The sequence below is a fragment of the Mobula birostris genome, chromosome 5 (genome assembly GCF_030028105.1).
Source record: "Mobula birostris isolate sMobBir1 chromosome 5, sMobBir1.hap1, whole genome shotgun sequence".
NCBI lineage: Eukaryota > Metazoa > Chordata > Chondrichthyes > Myliobatiformes > Myliobatidae > Mobula > Mobula birostris.
In genome coordinates, this window is record NC_092374.1 from 52,360,966 (window position 1) to 52,379,492 (window position 18,527).

The window sequence follows — 18,527 nt, forward strand, 5'->3', positions numbered from 1 at the left end:
CAGAGCCCCAATTCACTGCAGTTGCATTAAAGCCAACAATATCCACTGAGTGAAGTGACAGTGTGATTCTTTGCATTCTACAATACTGAACTCAAAGGTTCATTTATTAACAAAGCATGTATCGATATGCAAATCTGATATTTGTCTTTTCCAGGTAGCCACAAAACAAAGAAAGACCATAAATGTCATTCTGAGAGAAGCTTCAAACCCAACAACCACCCCCCCCCCCACCCCCAGGCACATAAAAGAATGCCATCCCGACCATCAACCCCCTCCCCCACACAAAATGGAACAGGAACATCGACACCCAAAATTCACCCCTCCCCCGCACAGAAAAACTAACAGGACATCAATCCACAAACACCTTCCCCTCACACAACAAAACAGAAAAGGAACAGGTGAAAAAAAAACACTGAATATAAAAACCTTAAGTCTGAAGAAGTCCCCAGCCCATCAAAGCCATAGTCTAATCTATAAACACTGAACCACGATACCAACCTACGATATCACCAACATTCATGGAAAGAGAGGGCTACCGTATGAGAGAAAGGCCTACCCGCCTGCCACAGGGAGCCACATAATGATAGGCCGCTCACAAATACATTCTCCAGCACCAATCAAAAGGAAGGCTGTTGGTGTTGAACTCTTGCTCATCTTCCACATTCACCTTGATGTCTCAATCTTCCTGGAAGCTTTAAGCAGTGATTAATGGATGCTTTAACCAGTGAAATGGAGTTGAACATTGGCTCATTCCTTGTCTTGAAGTTTCTTTGCATCGAGGCCGTCTGAGTATTTGCTCGCTTCCCAGAATCTTCCCAGAGAGAGCAAAGCACTGGATCACTCAAACAATCTCCAAACTGTAAATCACAGGCTCTAACAGTCCTGGAAACACAGTTAAGGTGAAAAACAGATGTAAAAGAAGTTAAAAAAAACATGTCCGTGAGCAGTCTGGAAGATGTCGATTATGGGAGCATTGTGTGCTGGCAGTATCTTGACCATTTGTTGAGTATCTTGCAGGCAGCCTAGCCAATGTGAAATAAAGTAAGGTCCATTTTCACATGGGTTCATTCCTCCCAATATTTCCTAGGATATGTCCATTTTCCACTTCTTGCCTGGTTTTGATTGGAATACTCTAGAATCAATAAAACCTACTTTCATTGTTATTTTGAAAGCATAGTTGTTTTGCCAATCATGTTTTAACAGCTTGTGTTTACCTTTATTCCTGAGAGACCAAATTTGAACACTCGTTTGTAAACTTATCATCATCATTATCACTGAATGACATTCGCCAAATAGTATTGATCATGGGTATTACAGTCAAATTAGTATGCATTACTTTCGCCTCTGTTGCTTCTGATTTCTATGCTATTCACAGCATTAAATTTGCCTCAGTCAAACTTAGTAATGATAGTTTTAGCCACAAAAAATCATAGCGTATTTTTCTTCCTTGCTTTCTTCACTTTAGTGTGAAGTATGTTTATATCAATCATATAACTGTCCTCACTCCTCTTTGAGGACATGTTCTGATAGTACAATTTCTGACTGATTCAATCTACCTCTTAGATCCCAAACAATAAGTTTCCTTTATTCCTTCACATGTTCATCAGCAGCTTGCCTTTAAACTTCAGCATTCAACACTATCACCTCCTCAACCTAAGCATTAAGCTCAAAGATCTAGGCCTCAATGCCTCCCTGTGCAAAAGGATTCTCGATTTCCTTACTTGCAAACCCATGTCAGTACAGATTGGCAGCAACATTTTGTTTTCAATCTCCATCAGCACAGGTGCACCGCAATGCTGTGTGCTTATCCGCCTGCTCTACTTGCTTTATACCTATGAATTTGTGGCTAAGTACAGCTCCAATGTCATTTTTAAGTTTGCTGATGACACTATTGTTGTTGGCTGATTCAAAGCTAGTGATGAATTGGTATATAGGAGGGAGATGAGAAATCTGTTTGAATGGTACAACAACAACCTCTTATTCAACGTCAATGAAACCAAAGAGTTGATTATTTGACTACAGGAGGAAAAAGCTGGAGGTCTATGAGCCAGTCCTCATCAGAAGTGAAGAAGGTCAATAACTTTCAATTCCTGGCCATTATCGTATCAGAGGACCTGCTCTGGGACCAGCATGTGAACGTTATCACAAATAAAGCATGACTGCACCTCTACTGCACCACTCTTCTAAATTGTGTAAATCTGTCACATCATCTAAAACTTTGACAAGCCTCTATAGAAGTCCAGTGGAGAGTATCCTGACAGGTTCCATCACAGACTCATATGGAAACACCAATGGCATGAATGAAATAATCTACAAAAAGTATTGGATACAGCTCAGTCAATCCCAGGCAAAGCCCTCCCCACTATCAAGCATATTTATACGAAGCACTGCCACAGGAAAGCAGCATCTATGATCAAGAATCTGCACCATCCAGGCCATGTGCTCTTCTTGCTATGCCATTTGGCAAGAGGTACAGGAGTTTTAGGTCGCACACCACCAGGTTTAGGAACAGTTATTACTCCACAGCCATCAGACTCATGAACCAGTGTGAATGACTTCACTCATCTCATAGAATCATAGAACCATATGTAGCCCCCCCTGGCCACCCTCAGGGTCGCTCGGCTCACTGTCGTCTAGGGAAACAGCCTCGGCCCCGCCAAACTGGGTAATTCGTTTGTGTGGATGCTGTGTGAGGTACCCCACCCCGCCCAAATAACAGACAATACACCAGATGCAATTAAATGATTTACAGTTTATAGATATTACTGGAACTATATAATTAAAAGAAAATAAAATATAAAAGGAAAATAAAAGGCGCCACACTTATCAAAGTTCAATCTCTTCGTGCACAAAACCGTTGGTGCTCAAGGACCTTCTTCTTCACCCTGTGACCCCTCGGACCACCTCGACCGGCCGCCTGGGACCAACAACGGTGGTCGACCAGACGCTCCACACGAGTCCGTCTCCGTCTCCGTCTCCTCGCCGAACGTCCCGCTCGGGGTCCGACCCCGTTAGCGGACTCACAGCACCTGGTCCATCCTCTGTCTCGGTGTCCCGCCTTCTGCCCCAAAACCCCGCGCATACAGTATCTTCAAATACACCAAAACCATAACAACTATCCCAATTGGTTAATAGCACCCTCTTATCACCCTCTAAACCACAATAAGCTGCTAGCGCAAACTTTCTCAGCGTTAAAGCACAACAAAGCCGCATTCCCCAGATGAACATAACAAAAACGCCATTTTAATTAGCCTCCGCAGTAACATAAAAATCGAAACCCCCTTACACATAGAAATCTACAGCACATTGTAACCATATGACCTACTCTAGAAACTGTCTAGAATTTCCCTAGCGCATAGGCCTCTATTTTTCTATGCTCCATGTCCCTATCTCAGGCTATGTCCACACTACGCCGGATAATTTTGAAAACAAAGCTTTTTCTCTTCCTTTTGACCCTCTGTCCACACTAAAACGGCGTTTTCATCCCCCCAAAATGGAGATTTTCAGAAACGGTCTCCAGAGTGAATTAATCTGAAAACGCCTAATATCCATTGCAGTGTGTACGGGGTAGCCGGAGCTTTTTAAAACTGCTGTCATGACGTGCCGGAACAGATGGCGGCAGCGCAGCATTTCATTTTTTTCTTCTTCTTCTTCTTATTATTACTTTATTGTCCCCAAACAATTGATACTAGAGCGTACAATCATCACAGCGATATTTGATTCTGCAGAACCTAACAATTTCAGAACAAACGGCAACAAGACTGAAGCCAGAAGAGTTAGAAATGTACTCACCAAATACTTTGACCCATAGCTTACTGAATAAATAAGTATACTCACTTTGCCCTGTTTTCTGTTCTTGCTTGTGAAGGTAAGGACAGAAAACACCCTTCGCCATCTCCAGTTTAAATTCCATGCGGAATATTTTGGAGGATCAAGAACCAAGAATCAAGAACCAGGGTGGTTTACCTATTTATGTAAGTACTTCTCTGACAATAGATGTGTAACAGCCTAACATAACATTGTATGAAAATACAAGATAACACTGATGTAGACATGTTTTATACATTTAACAAGGTGCTTTATTAATGCAACAGAGTTAGTCAGTTTTTCAATGTTCGTCGTCAGCTGGGTCATACTGTCTGTGAACTCCCTGTTGATTGCCTCCATACGCTCCAGTATTAGTTTTTTTTTAGTTTTAAGTCCTCCTGCACGATAGCCAAGAGCAATTCCTTTTAAGTTTTTCTAGTCTGTAATTGGACAAATGCGCACCAAGTATACCGTTTCCTCTTTGCTTGTTTTCTGTGTGTCCTGCGCATGCACAGTAGGAGGAGATTTGTCCAAATATCCATCTAATGTGGACAGAGGTATTTTGAAAAACGCTTAGTGTGGACGCCTGTCATTTTTACTCGAAACCGGCGTTCTCAAGATTATCCGGCGTAGTGTGGACGTAGCCTCAGAGTCTCTTCCATGCACCCACCACGCTCTGTGTTAAAACTTACCTCTGACAGCCCCCTTGTACCTACTTCCAAACACCTTAAACTATGATCCCTCATGTTAGCCATTCAGCCCTGGGAAAAAGCCTCTGGCTATCCACACGATCAACGCCTCTCAATCATTTTATACACACCTATCAGGTCACCTCTTGTCCTCCGTCGCTCCAAGGAGAAGAGTCTAAGTTCACTTAACCTATTCTCATAAGGCATGCTCTGCAATCTAGACAGCATCCTTGTAAATCTCCTCTGCACTCTCCAAGTGGGGTCTAACTAAGATTTTGTATAGCTATAACATTACCTCATTGCTCTTGAACTCAATCCCACAGTTGATGAAGGCCATCACACCATATGCCTTCTTAATAACTCTGTCAACTTGCACAGCAGCTTTGAGTGTTCTATAGGCACAGACCCCAAGATCTCGCTGATCCTCCGCACTGCCAAGAGACTTACAATCAATATTATATTCTATCTTCAAACTTGACCTACCAAAATGAACCACCTCACACTTATCTGGGTTGAACTCCATCTGCCACTTCTCAGCCCAGTTCTGCATCTTAACAATGTCCCACTGTAACCTCTGACAACCCTACAGACCATCCACAACACCCCTAACATTTGTGCCATCGGCAAACTTACTAACCTACACTTCTAGTTCTTCATTTATAAAAACCACAAAGAGGAGGGGTCCCAGAACATATCCCTGCATTACACCACTGGTCACCATCTTCCATGCAGAATATGAACCATCTGCAACCTTTGCCTTCTGTGGGCAAGCCAATTCTGGATCCACAAAGCAAGGTTTCCTTGGATCCCATGTCTCATTACTTTCTGAATGAGCCCGCATGGGAAAACTCATCAAATGCCTTACTGAAATCTATACCACATCCACTGTTCTACCTTGACCAACATGTTTTGTTACCTCCTCAAGTAATTCAATTAGGCTCGCAAGGCATGACCTACCCTTGACAAAGCCGTGCTGACTATCCATAATCAGATTATGTCTCTCCAAATGCTCATAGATCCTGTTTCTCAGGATCTTCTCCAACAACTTACCCATCACTGAAGTAAGACTCACTGGTCTATAATTTCCTAGGTTGTCTCTGCTCCCTTTCTTGAACAAGGGAACAACATTTGCAACTTTTCAATCCCCTGGTACTTCTCCGTCCTTATTAATGATGCAAGGATCATCACCAGAGGCTCAGCAATCTCCTCCCTCACTTCCCACGGTAGCCCGGGTATATTTCGTCTAGTCCTGGCTACTTATCTAACTTAATACCTTTCAACAGCTCCAGCACATCCTCCTTCTTCATGTCAATACACTCAAGCACTTCAGTCCGCTGTGTAAATGCCACAATTGCCAAGGTCCTTTTCACTGGTGGATATGAAGCAAAATATTCATTAAGTACCTCCATGACCTCCTCTGGCTCTATGCACATGTTTTCACTATCAATCCTGATTGGTCCTATTCTCACACAGCTCATCCTCTTGCTCTGCACATACTTGTAGAATGTCTTGGGATTTCCTTAATCCTGCTCAACAAGACCTTCTCATTGCCCCTTCTAACTCTCCTAATTTCAATCTTGAGCTTCTTATTGGCACTCTTGTAACTTTCTAGAGATTTAATAGTATCTAATTTCTTGAATCTTGCATAAGTTTTTTCTTTTCTTCTCAATTAGATTTTCTACATCTTTTGTACACCATGGTTCTTTTACCCTACTATCCTTTCCTGTTCTCAATGGAACATACCTATGCAGAACCCCAAAGTGATTCTCAACCAACAGAATCACTTATAAGAACTCTGCAAGTTCTCAATATAATTTATTTACTTATTATTTTTATTTGCACAATTTGTGTTTTGCACATTGGTTGTTGCCAAGTTTTGTTTCTGTATAGTTTTCTCTTAAATTCTATTATATCTCTTTATTTTGCTTAAATGTTTGCAAGATAGTATATTGTCTTGCTTCTCTCTGCGCCTTGTAGCTGAATGGGTGGCAACCTTGCTGCTTCTTTAACATTTGTCTGTTCTTTCATGAAGCCGAATTGCTAGCTTGATGCTCAACCTGACATGGGTGGAAAGGAGCTGGCCAGATTCGAACCTGGGACCACTAGCCTCAAAGCTCGGTGCAGATGCCATTATACCACCGGCCGGTAAGATAGTACATGGTGACTTTGACAATAAATTTACTTTGATTTTGACTTATCTTTGCTTATTCCGTTTGTTTATTCTTGGCATTACTGCCCAAGTGTAATCATCTATATGTGTGCTGACAGTACATGGTTCTGTGTCTACTTTCTTTAACCAACGTTGTGCTGCTAGATAGTTGGACATTTTTGTTGCATAACCTATTCTTTGTGGGATCTCCCAGAAACTGTGAGCATTGAGACTGTTCCTTTTCTCTGCTGGTCTTTTAGGCTTTGGTGTGTTTATGTTATTGGTGCCTTCATTTTATATTAGACACAAATCTAAGTTTCAAATTGTATATCCTTTTAATACCAAACTGTTTATTTCTATTGAATTATTGCCAATCACACTTACATCGTGTTGTTATCAAATTTCCTTTCAGTTCTTTCTGAACTAAAAATATACCATATCCTCCTTGCTCATGTCTAACTTCCTGCCACATAACTCCTAGGCCAGTTAGTACTCTACTGTGCTATTTATCCATAATTCACATCCTTGATGACCTTCACTGACTCTCTGTCCACTGGATGATAAAATATAAAATCTTACAAACAACTATAAATCCACTTGAATCTTCACCCACTCTAGTATGATAGAAAACTTGTGCTGCTTTCTGTTAGCTCTCACACTATTCAACCCTTTGGCTCCTGCTTCCACCGAAAACCCTCAAATAATTTTTGATAGCAGGCTATTCCTCTCTTGTAACTCTCTGGAGCTTGCTACCTTAACCTTTCCATTTTTATTACTCCATACCTTCTTAAAAAAAAACTTTCAAATCTGAGAGGTATTTACCGATCCTTTGAAATGTGCTTTCTTGTAACATTTTACATAAGTGAGAAATGAATGGAGGTTGTTGACATGGCAATGATGATTTTATTCATTTTGTATAGACCATCGGTTTGACTGAATTTGTTGTAGCCAACAGTTTGCTGGCTTACTGTAATCTGCCTGACACATATCTCCTTAATTACCCAGTCCTTCACCTCAGATGGCTTACTGCTTTCCTTACTTTGGCCAGGTAATCCAAACTTCCTGTCTGCCTCTAAGTTTCCTAGCCAGCCATTGTGTGAAAGTAAAGAGTATATGGACCAAGAAATATCAAGCAAAAAAGACTGATAATTAGAGGGGAGCAAACAAAATCATGAAGTGAATGCACAGAAAGCAAAGGATACTAATTTGGTAGCAGATAGGTTTAATGATTTCTTTGTTAATGTGGGAACTAAATTAGCTAAATCAGTTACTGAACCCAGCAATAAAGATGGAGTAAATAGTAATATTATCACTATAAACACTTACACTATGTTTATTAGAGCAACTGAGGAAAAATAAATAATTGATATAGTATATAAATCAAAGAGCAAGAAATCAACAGTTTAGAATGGATATGATATGTATTTAATTAAAAACATCATTGACTGTGTTGTGAAACCACTGACTCATATTTGTAATGTCTTTGATTGCTGGAAAATTTCCCAATAAAATGAAAATAGCCAAGGTCATTCCAATATACAATGCTGGAGATAAACATGTATTTTCAAATTATAGACCAGTTTCTTTGCTCTCACAGTTTTCCAAAATATTGGAAAAATATTTGTAAGGAGGTTAAACGATTTCATAACAAAACATAATATACTCTGTGAACAGCAATATGGTTTCAGAAAAAAAACAGAACTACTACAATAGCATTAATAGACTTTGAAGAAGAAATATCAAATGCTATAGAAAGAAATGAATAGACAGTGGGAATATTCCTTATCTAAAAAAAGCATTTGACACCATTGACCATAAATTATTATTAACAAAATTAGAAAGATATGGAAAGAGGGGTGGCACATGACTGGTTAAGTAGTTATTTGGAAGACAGGTATCAGTACGTACATATAAACAACTTGAATTCAAAACTTTTGAGGGTAACTTGTGGGGTTCCACAAGGTTCAGTGCTTGGTCCATTTCTGTTCATTTTGTATATAAATGATATATATATATATGGTCTCTCAGACATTAAAATGTATATTATTTGCTGATGATACAACTATATTTTGTAGTGGGGAGCATCTGAAACAGCTTTTGGATACAGTGGAGAAAGAACTAGAAATTATAAAGAAATATTTTGATACTAACAAATTATCACTGAATTTAAGTAAAACTAAATTCATAATATTTGGAAACCATGTACCAAACTCATATAGTAAACTTAGAATAAATGATGTTGAAATTGATAAGGTATCTGAAACAAAATTTTTAGGAGTGGTAATAGGTAATAAATTAAGCTGGAAACCACATATAAATTATGTCAAAGCAAAAATGTCAAAATCTATTGCAACACTGTACTAAGCGCAAGATTTCTTAAATCAGGAATCTTTGTATATATTATACTGTTCACTTATAGTCCCATACATGACTTAATATATAGAGGTATGGGGAAATACATACAAAACAAATACAAACTCAATTTTTCTACTCCAAAAGAAAGTCATACAAATTGTAAATAAGACGAGTTATTATGAGCCAACCAATCCACTATTTATTCAACTGCAGAGATTTCATAGATTTTATAATAATACAAATTATGTATAAAGTAAAAAATGGACAGCCACCACAAAGTATCCAAAGGTTGTTTAAAATGAGAGAAAGTCAACATGATTTGAGAGGAACATGTATATTTCTAAAACAAAGGATAAGAACAAATGTAAAACATCATTGTATTTCAGTCAGAGGGGTGAATCTATGGAACAGTTGTCGTGAGAATTTAAAAACATGCACTACACTAACAAATTTAAAAAAATATTTAAAAATAATATAATGAACAAATATAAAATACCTGATTTAAAATGAATGGGGGTAATATAAATAAATGAAACTTGGAACTGGATTTTGTGTTAAAAGATTATGAATTTTTTTTTTGATGTGATGATTGACACCAAATATGTTGTTGTATAAGTAAGAGGGGTAGGCGTAGTAAGCTGTAGCTTCAGCCTATAACCTTTCCATCTGTTTTAAAGAATATCTAGGTTTTTTGTTGTAATTTTGTCCTATGAAATCATTGTTGAAAATGATGCTTTTTGTTATGTTTGTACTGACCAAAATAAATTTCATTCATTCACAGCAAAGAGAAGTCAGAAAGGAAAGAGAGTGTAAAAGAGAATTAAGTCAGAATGGTGCTGTAAACAAAATATGAAATATATCAAAACTTGATAGAAAGAGTCAGAAATGAAAGGGAGAAGAAGTAGAATGGGACTAGGGGGAAGGGTGTGGAAGAAACAGGAAAATATAGATGGCTGTAGATTCCCTGAGATCTTTAAATAGCAGGAAGAGAGGTCTGAAATTAATTGTTTCAGAACAAGTAAACTTATGTTTTGTTATAATTATTGTTGCAAGGGACATGTGGCCTGGAATATTACATGCAATCATTTAGGTAGATGGGGTTGGTGAAAGGCACAGAAGTTTGAATGGGCAATCATGAAGAATACATCTTCTCTTGTGCCCTGAAATCTTAACGTCACAGTGTACATACGTATCTTGGTCCTGACAGGCTCCTTGCCCAAGTCGACAGGATTGGCAGGCTTAGCTTTTAGCTAGATCTGAGCAAAGACAGGGGTACATAGGGACTAATGGTTCCATCTGATGTGGGTTTGATTCTAGACCCTGGTGATCTTTGTAAAGGGGATCTACTCGTAGAAGATAGTTTAGGATGAATAAGGATGGTGGAGGATGGAATCAATCCTTCAATATCTAGCCTATAAGCAATTCTGTAACATGATTGATCTATTCCTTGATGGTCTCCTGCCCTTGCTATAGTTGCGAGATTGTGAAAAGTCTGAGATTCAACTGTTTACTGTAAACCCTACAGAACAGATTTAACACAAGATTTATAAACTTACTAGTATATTAATCAAGGAAATAACTGGTTGCCCACTTCTTGTCACATCTTGATACAGGAAAGAATTCAAAATGGACTTGAAATTTTCAAAAATGAACTCGAAAATGTTCAATTATTACCCATTTAGCTTCTGTATCTTTGAATATCCCTCTGTGCTCCAATCCCTCCACACCCACCCATCACCCTGCACCAACCATTGGCCTGTCTCTTGTGAACCAAGTGTGAATATGGGTTTAAAAAGAGGTAAGGTTTTATCCTTTCAGAACTTGAAGGGATAATATCCAATTGTGATTATTTTGCTTATTTTCCTCCAGCGTTGTTGGCGCAGTCCTTAGAAAGAAACATTTTGAGTCACAAAGTCAAACAGCACGGAAATAGGCTCTTGAGCCCACCACATCGGACAATTCCCTAATTTATCACTAAATTCGTAGACTTCAGAAGTGATTTTTCTGCTATATTCCTTCCCTGCAGTATAATTATACATGTACTCATAAATCTTGTGCCCTAATATGAAACCCCCAGGATATTTCCTGGCAGTGGCTGTGCAATGTTGAGTCTGGCCGCTTTCCAAACTGAATAACTCCTGTTAATCTAGACCTTACTGTGTGGCTTTGTTCTGCAATCACACCAGCTGGAATATAATGTCAAACCCAATGTGGATTGTACTACTTCTGGACAATCATGTGCTCTATAAAATGATTAGACTTGAATTAGTAACGCAAAATTGTCCAACTCTCTAATTACTTCAAAGTCTGACCTTTGGGAGAAAGTTTTGCTCTCCTATAGACCCAGACATGCACTGAGTTCTGCTTTCTGAAATCCGTTAAAGTCCAGCCATGCAGGAGCCAAGTAATGCAGTGATTAGTGACAGACTGATAGCTATGATATAAATGCATCTTAAGTGACCATATACAGTTGCACAGAGCCAATATAACCCAAGAGTAATCAAAGTGTTGGTTCATTTCTCACTTCACTATTGATTGTCTGCATGCTTCTGCCAAGGAATAAAGCTGATCTTCAGACAATGAGATCGGGATAATATTTGTGAAATCACTCTGAAAACTAATGTTCTGTGAAATTATCGAAAAGTGAATTATATAGCATGAAAAGTGCTCTCTTTATTACATATTTTTAGTTTGCATTATAATCAGAAAAATGATAAATGTATTTCCAACATGGAGGGAGTAGAGTTACTGGGTTTATGAAATGTAAGTATTATTTACAATGAATATTGAATGTACCTGCACTAAGAGGGGGATCTATTTCCTTCTGTTCACAACCAAAGAAAAAATACAGACTTGAGCGTAAGGCAAAGGTTCCTGATTACACTAGCAAATTTCTGACTAAAGATGATGGATGGAGGCAAGTACATCATTAACTGTTGAAAACAGTTTATACTAATAAGTAATTGTTTTGTTTGTATAGATGTCCTGCCAGTGCAATTTAAATTTTTAATTTGACATACCAGAAATTTGTAGTATGTGAAGTTTTTCAGGTGGAAGGTGGTGTATTTTTCATTGGGCTTCCAGTTCTCAATGATAACCAACTCCAAGGCCACAAAGAACACCTAAGTCAAACATAGGATGGTAATATAGGGGGCAGATGGTTGGTAGATCCATCCTGTAAGATTCAATCTTGACCTCTGGTGTTTTCCGTGTGGAATTTCCATGTTCTTCTTGTGACTACAACCCAGAAGCATGCAATTTGTCAGGTTAATTGCCTACTGTAAATTAATCCTAGTGTGCAAATGAGTGGCAGAATATTTGGAGGTGGAAGAGGGTTGAGAGGGATTGGGAGAAGAATGAAGCAGAAGATGTATAGATAGATGTTTGATGGTTATCACTGACCTGGTGGGCCAAAGTGCCTGTTTCCCTGCTACATATCTGCATGACATGTGCTCTAGAAATATCTGTGTCTCTAGCCAGTTTGTTTTTGTAAATTAAGAATGCCTGCCCTTGATATCAGAGTGGCATTTCACTGAGTCTGGAAACGAGGAACAATGGAGACCATCTGAAAAATACTCACTCATAAATCTTGATCAAGAGTATTTATTATTCATTTGGTTGGATCTCCTTATAAGCGTAAACTGGCGACAAAGCTGGTGACAATAAGTTGCTTCATTCAAACAGCAGGGTGAATTAATGAAGGATTGTATGTATTCATTTGAGATGATGGAGGCATATCAGGAATTGATCTGTCATTATTTAGATTTTACAAACTCAAGCTTCAGACTGAGTAAAGGAAAAGCTAAAAAAGCAAAGATTTTACATCTTGTACTATTTTTGTTATTTTTTTCTCCCTTGATTCTATCCGCAGAGCATTAAACTTCTCTTTTGTATTTCATCTTTCAACATGAGACTTTATTTGCAAGAAGGTTGGAGTTTGAAAATTGGGAAGTTTTATTACAATTGTACGGGATACTAGTGAAAATCTACTGGAATACCAAGCACAGTTAGCATCCTTTATTGAGAAATGATGTTTTGACATTGGAGGGACCCTACAAGAGATTAATAACATGCAACTAAAGTTATTGTATCTGTATTCTTCAGTGTTTAGAAGAATGAGAAGTGATCTTAATAAAAAGAATAAGATGCTTGTTTGGTATAACAGGGTCAATGTTGAGTTGCTTCCATTAGTTGGGAAAATTTCAAACAAGGATAATTGGTTAAAAGATTGTGAAGCAGATGGGTAGAAACATATTTTAATTGCAGAATGTGGTGAATCTTGGGGATTTTTATGCTCCTGAGGGTTGTGGAATCCTGAAACTAAGGGGTATTTAAATAAGAAATATTCAAAATTTTGAAAGGTCAGGGAATTGAGTGTCAGGGGAACGAGCAAAGAAGAGGAGATAAAGCCTGGCTTTGAACAGCCTATATAATATTGAATTGCAGGGCAAGTTTGAGGGGCCAAGTGGCCTATTCTTGTGTTTGTACCTAGAAACATAGATCTAAAGGTTGATCTCCAGAACTGGGTCTCCCTCCAGATTTTCCATCACTGACAAAATGGAAAATTGACCAGGTGTGCCTTGTTCACAAAAATCAGCACACATACAGTCCAGCTAATTACTGTCCAATTAGTCAGCTCTAAGTTTCTGCAAGGTGATGAAAGGTGTTGTCAACAGTGTTATCAAACACTAATAACCAGTTTGCTGATGCCCAGTCTGTGCTTTGCCAGGACCTCTCAGCTCCAGACACGGACCAAAGAATTGGACGCAGGGAGAAGTGAGAGTGAATGAGCTTGATATCAAGGTGAAAAAAAAACAGACCTGTTGATATTTGCCTTATCAGCTGCATAATATTTATTCCCTCCAACTCTGGTGTAGAGTCATGGCAGTATCGGCCATTTAAAAATACTGAGCAGTGACTCACTCAGCCTACTCCAAAAGCATCTTCCAATGTGTAACCTCCAGCACTAAGGGGGTCAAGTGCTATATGTGTAAGAGAATGCCACTACCAAATGTATGCTTCCTTGCAAGTAGCATGCCGATTCTGACTTAGAAAAATATGTCTGTTCCTTCTTTGTGACATTGTCCAAATCCTGAAATGCCCTGGCCATCAACTTACATCAGTACTTTCAGCAGAAGGACTGAAGCAAATAAGGACTGTGACTTAGCAGCACATTTTCAAGGGTAATTAATGATTGGTGGGTAATTGCCGGCAATGCCAGGATCCTGATAAATGAATTTTTAGAAAAAGAACTCCCTGGGTTAACAAGCCAGCTACAAATATTGCTAAAGCACTGAAAGAGCTACATTTTCTATCTAATTTAATGTATGTGTAATGTACAAACATGGATTTTATAAAGATTAATGTAATAGCATTTTAAGAACAAAGTTATATAAAACAACTTTAGTGTTGATGCTTGTTAAAGTTAAATGAAAATTACTAAATATTTTATTTTGTACAAAATTCTTTTTCTCTTGCCACCAAGTTTTCCTGAGTAATTTAGAATAAAGTCATTGCACAATTAGTCTAATGCTCTGTTTAACGTTACATTACTTCTCTTCATTATGAAAGGAAGTGATGGGTGGTCTCTGTCCAAAATATTTCCTTATAGTTATTGTATTCAGATACTGATAGACTTAATGTCTCTCTTTCAGCATTTTTGATTTATAATTTAGGTATCCAGTTTTTCTTTACCTCAACAGTGCAGATCCAGTTTGCCGCTGTGATGAGGTATGTAGCTATTAAACATTTTCTGGACACATTTGTCCTACATGACTCTTCTTCCAATCAATGGATACTACCTTGACTTAGCATATGCATGTGGCTTGTATCAAACATTTCATCAGTATGCAAATTATTTCTCATGGCCATAATTTTTGGCAAGCTGCTCATTCCCAGTATTCTAGTCATATGATTATAGTGGGACGATTTACATGGTGAAATATTATTATTCATGTACGAAAGAGTAATTGGATTACTGCTACAATGATTTATGGTAAGAATGTAATGTTGTAAAATGTCGGAAGAAATGCTCTTTCTTCCTGCGCTCTGGGTCTTTAGATCTTAAACGATCAGGTTCACATTACACTGTGTTACAAATTTGTATCCAATATGTGATGAGATTTCCGAAAGATCATGTGTTGTTTAATATTGTGCAGTGAACTGTTTCCGATTCAAACACATATAAGATTGTTAAAATTACAGCTAGAGATTGGATTACTAGTTAAAAATTGTTGAAATTGTTTGGGAATTTACTGACCCAGCATATTGACATCTTATTGTTCAATATAGATTGAATCTGTCACGGAATAGATTTGCTTCCTCCTCAGACTGAATAAAAGAGGACATATATTGATCCAAAAGTGATTATATTGATAAACAATTATTTATAGATAGAAGGAGAAGAAAGATTATGCAAAGTTGTTTCTCTTAGGGTCATACACAGTAAAATCATCCCTGGGTTTGAGGAGAACCACATCTCTTCATAGAGTGTCTTGGAATTCTATAGAAAGGAGTTTACATGTCTGGAGATGATACAAAACTTGAAAAAGGTGGTAAACTAACATTAGAATTCAGGAGGATGTAGGTAAGTCAGAAAAATAAGAAGTGACTTATTCTGTGTGAAAAAAGGGGAAAAGAAATATCTAAAATAGTGAAAGAGCAAAGAGATTTGGGTATGTAAACATGGATTTCTGAAAGGAGCAGAACATATTTAGAAATCTTTACCCTAAAAAAAGAATGGTTTTCTTGAACTAAGTAAAACTTTAACCTAAGATTTATTTTTTCTTTTTTTATGGAGTTCCCTGATAAGCATCTGGCACAATTTACAACACTTCAGGTAGGTAAAGAGATACCTCAACAGACTGATTTACTTCTAGTGAGGATAAAGAGTAAGAGAATCTGATTAATGATTATGTTGCTCAGATTTGGAAAATAAATGGATCTGGTTATTGGAGAAGTCAAAGAAACTGGCTTAGCCTCCTGTGCCTGTTACTCCAAACCCACAAACTCTGCTCAAAGTAAAGTGAATTTAGCCTCCTTACCTTCTTCTACATGCCAGGTCTCCCATACCCAGAAGACATAGTCAGAAGCATGCCATGAAATGTTTCAATGGCTAACCCTCCTGTCTTTGAGTTCACTACTTGCTTATCAGATAGCCTTTAACTAAAGAAGAAGTGGGTAGCTTGAGGTACTTTAGAACCTTGTTTGACATTTTTAACAATGTTATTCTTTTCCTGAACCAAATACTCAAGGTACGACAATTTTGGCCATTGTGATTAAGAACAGGTTTCAAGACATTTGAATGAGAATGAAAGGAGATGAGAAACTTGAGGAAGATGTATACTAGAAACACTGATATTCTTCAAAGACTAAGCAGTGCCATAATGAATTATTCATAACCATACATGGATTTGAAAGATTCATTGTGGAAAACCCACTTTCAGTGGCAAAAGGCTCAGCATCCATAGCTTTCAGATTTTTCATAATTGACAATGGAGTCTAGATAAGAAATCCCTACAAGGACCATCATCTTTTCATAGAGAGACCTATGATCCTGAGAGTGATACTGTAGGGTCACTCATTAGTGTTAGTGTTAAGTGGGTGGTTCCAGACAAAGAGCGATCCAACCAAGACCTCAATGGTGGAGCTGACGGAAAACGATGGGACATCATAATGTCAGAGAAGGCAAAGGAAGGCTGTAGCAGTGAAGGGTCTGCAGTTGTCTTGAAAGTTTTACCACTGAACGCTGACCCCAATCTGTCAAGGATCGTGTAGTGGCTGCTCGTGCGTTAGCCTCTCCATCTTAAACAAAGTCATGCACGGGCATTCTCCATCATGGAAATCCACAATGCCTGGGAAGAACATCATACTCAACTCGAGTGATTGCACAACTACTACTAGATGAGAAATAATGTGATGTTCTATAATCTGAAAGCCACCATCTGAAATAGTGGTGGCACATAGGACAATAGTGTGGAAGAAGATTTTGAATATAGGGTTAAAAGAGCTGTATCTATTGCTAAAGGCTTGGTCTCTTTGAGAACATCTTGATCTTATAATTAAATTTTCTAGCCTGCATTATAGTCTTGGCCAACTCCCTCATTAAGTTGATAACACAGCTGCACAAATGGTAGATGGATGAGCCACAAATCAACTGTTTGTGGGAGGGTGGTTTCGCTCATTTGTTTGGTATGAGATATAAAGCCAACCTTTTCATTTATAGCTCAGAGTTCACATTTTGAACTCCCCATGATATCATGCAAAAATAAGGGATTCGCTACTTGAAGTCTGGTATCGAGCTTTTTAAAAAAAATTCCCTGACAAAGAGCTTGCAAAAATATATTTAATGCAGAAAAGGGAAATTATTGTAGGTCAAAGGGGAAGGATCAGGGGAATGAATATAAGTGGATAGCTCTTTCAAAGAGAGAGATTATGGGCTGAAAGACTACCTACTGTGTTGTACCAGTCTATGATTAAGTGTTCATAAACTTGAATTTGTGATGATTGAGAATGATTCATATTTTCTGCATATACATATTTGCAAATAATCTTTATAAAAAGCCTGAGACTCTGGGATATCGTGACAAACAATATCACCTCCTTACATGTGGTACTGGTGAAGCAGCTTCTGGCAGCTCAAACCACTCCTACTTTTGTTTTGTTCCTGTTATATTTCACACTCTATCTATGTAAACCTGAATAATATTAGCTTGTATTTCGACACAATCTGGTTCTCTTGCTGTTGAGTACTGAATCATGGCACTGAAAAGTAATATGTTTTTGGAGCTAAACTAATGAGAGAAGCCAGAGGAAATCTCTCAGATCTGAAGATGGAGCTATTTTGTGGACAAATTGAAAGGTCCTTATGGAGTTCTTGAGTAAGCCACTACATTTGTTGAATACCCAACAGAAAACATAATTTGTGCTCTATCCACCAAACTATCGTTATTTTTGTAAGTGAGTGACAAGGAAAAAAATCAGAAAGCATAGAAGTTGGAGAAAAGCATCAAATATTTAAAAGAACACCCACTAAAAATAAATAGCACAACTATTGGTTGCAGGGCACAACCATAGCACCACGTTTGGCAGGGACTTTCTTAATCATAATGGTGTGGGATTGACGGAGGGGTTGATTATTTACAGAGGGTGTTATGATGTTTTGTAACTCCAAAACTAATCAAAAGAAACAAATACGCAGGAGAGCCAGGGCCGAACATGTACACTTTGTTTTTACTTTTGCAAGATAAACACTTATGATGTGGTGGCATAATGACGTATGCCATGTATGTACTTTTACATATAATCGATAATGAATTATTTAAACAAGTTATTTACTGAAATATTGCCTTAAGATCAGGAGACAGCGAGGAATTGAAACGTGTGCAGAGGGAGGTAAAGGAGAAGATCAAGGTGGCTAAAGAGGAATACAGCAGAGAGCTGGAGAACAAGCTTGGGCAGAGTAACACATGGGAGGTGTGGAGAGGCATTAAGAACATCACTGGCTTCAATCAGCCTAGCTGTGGAGT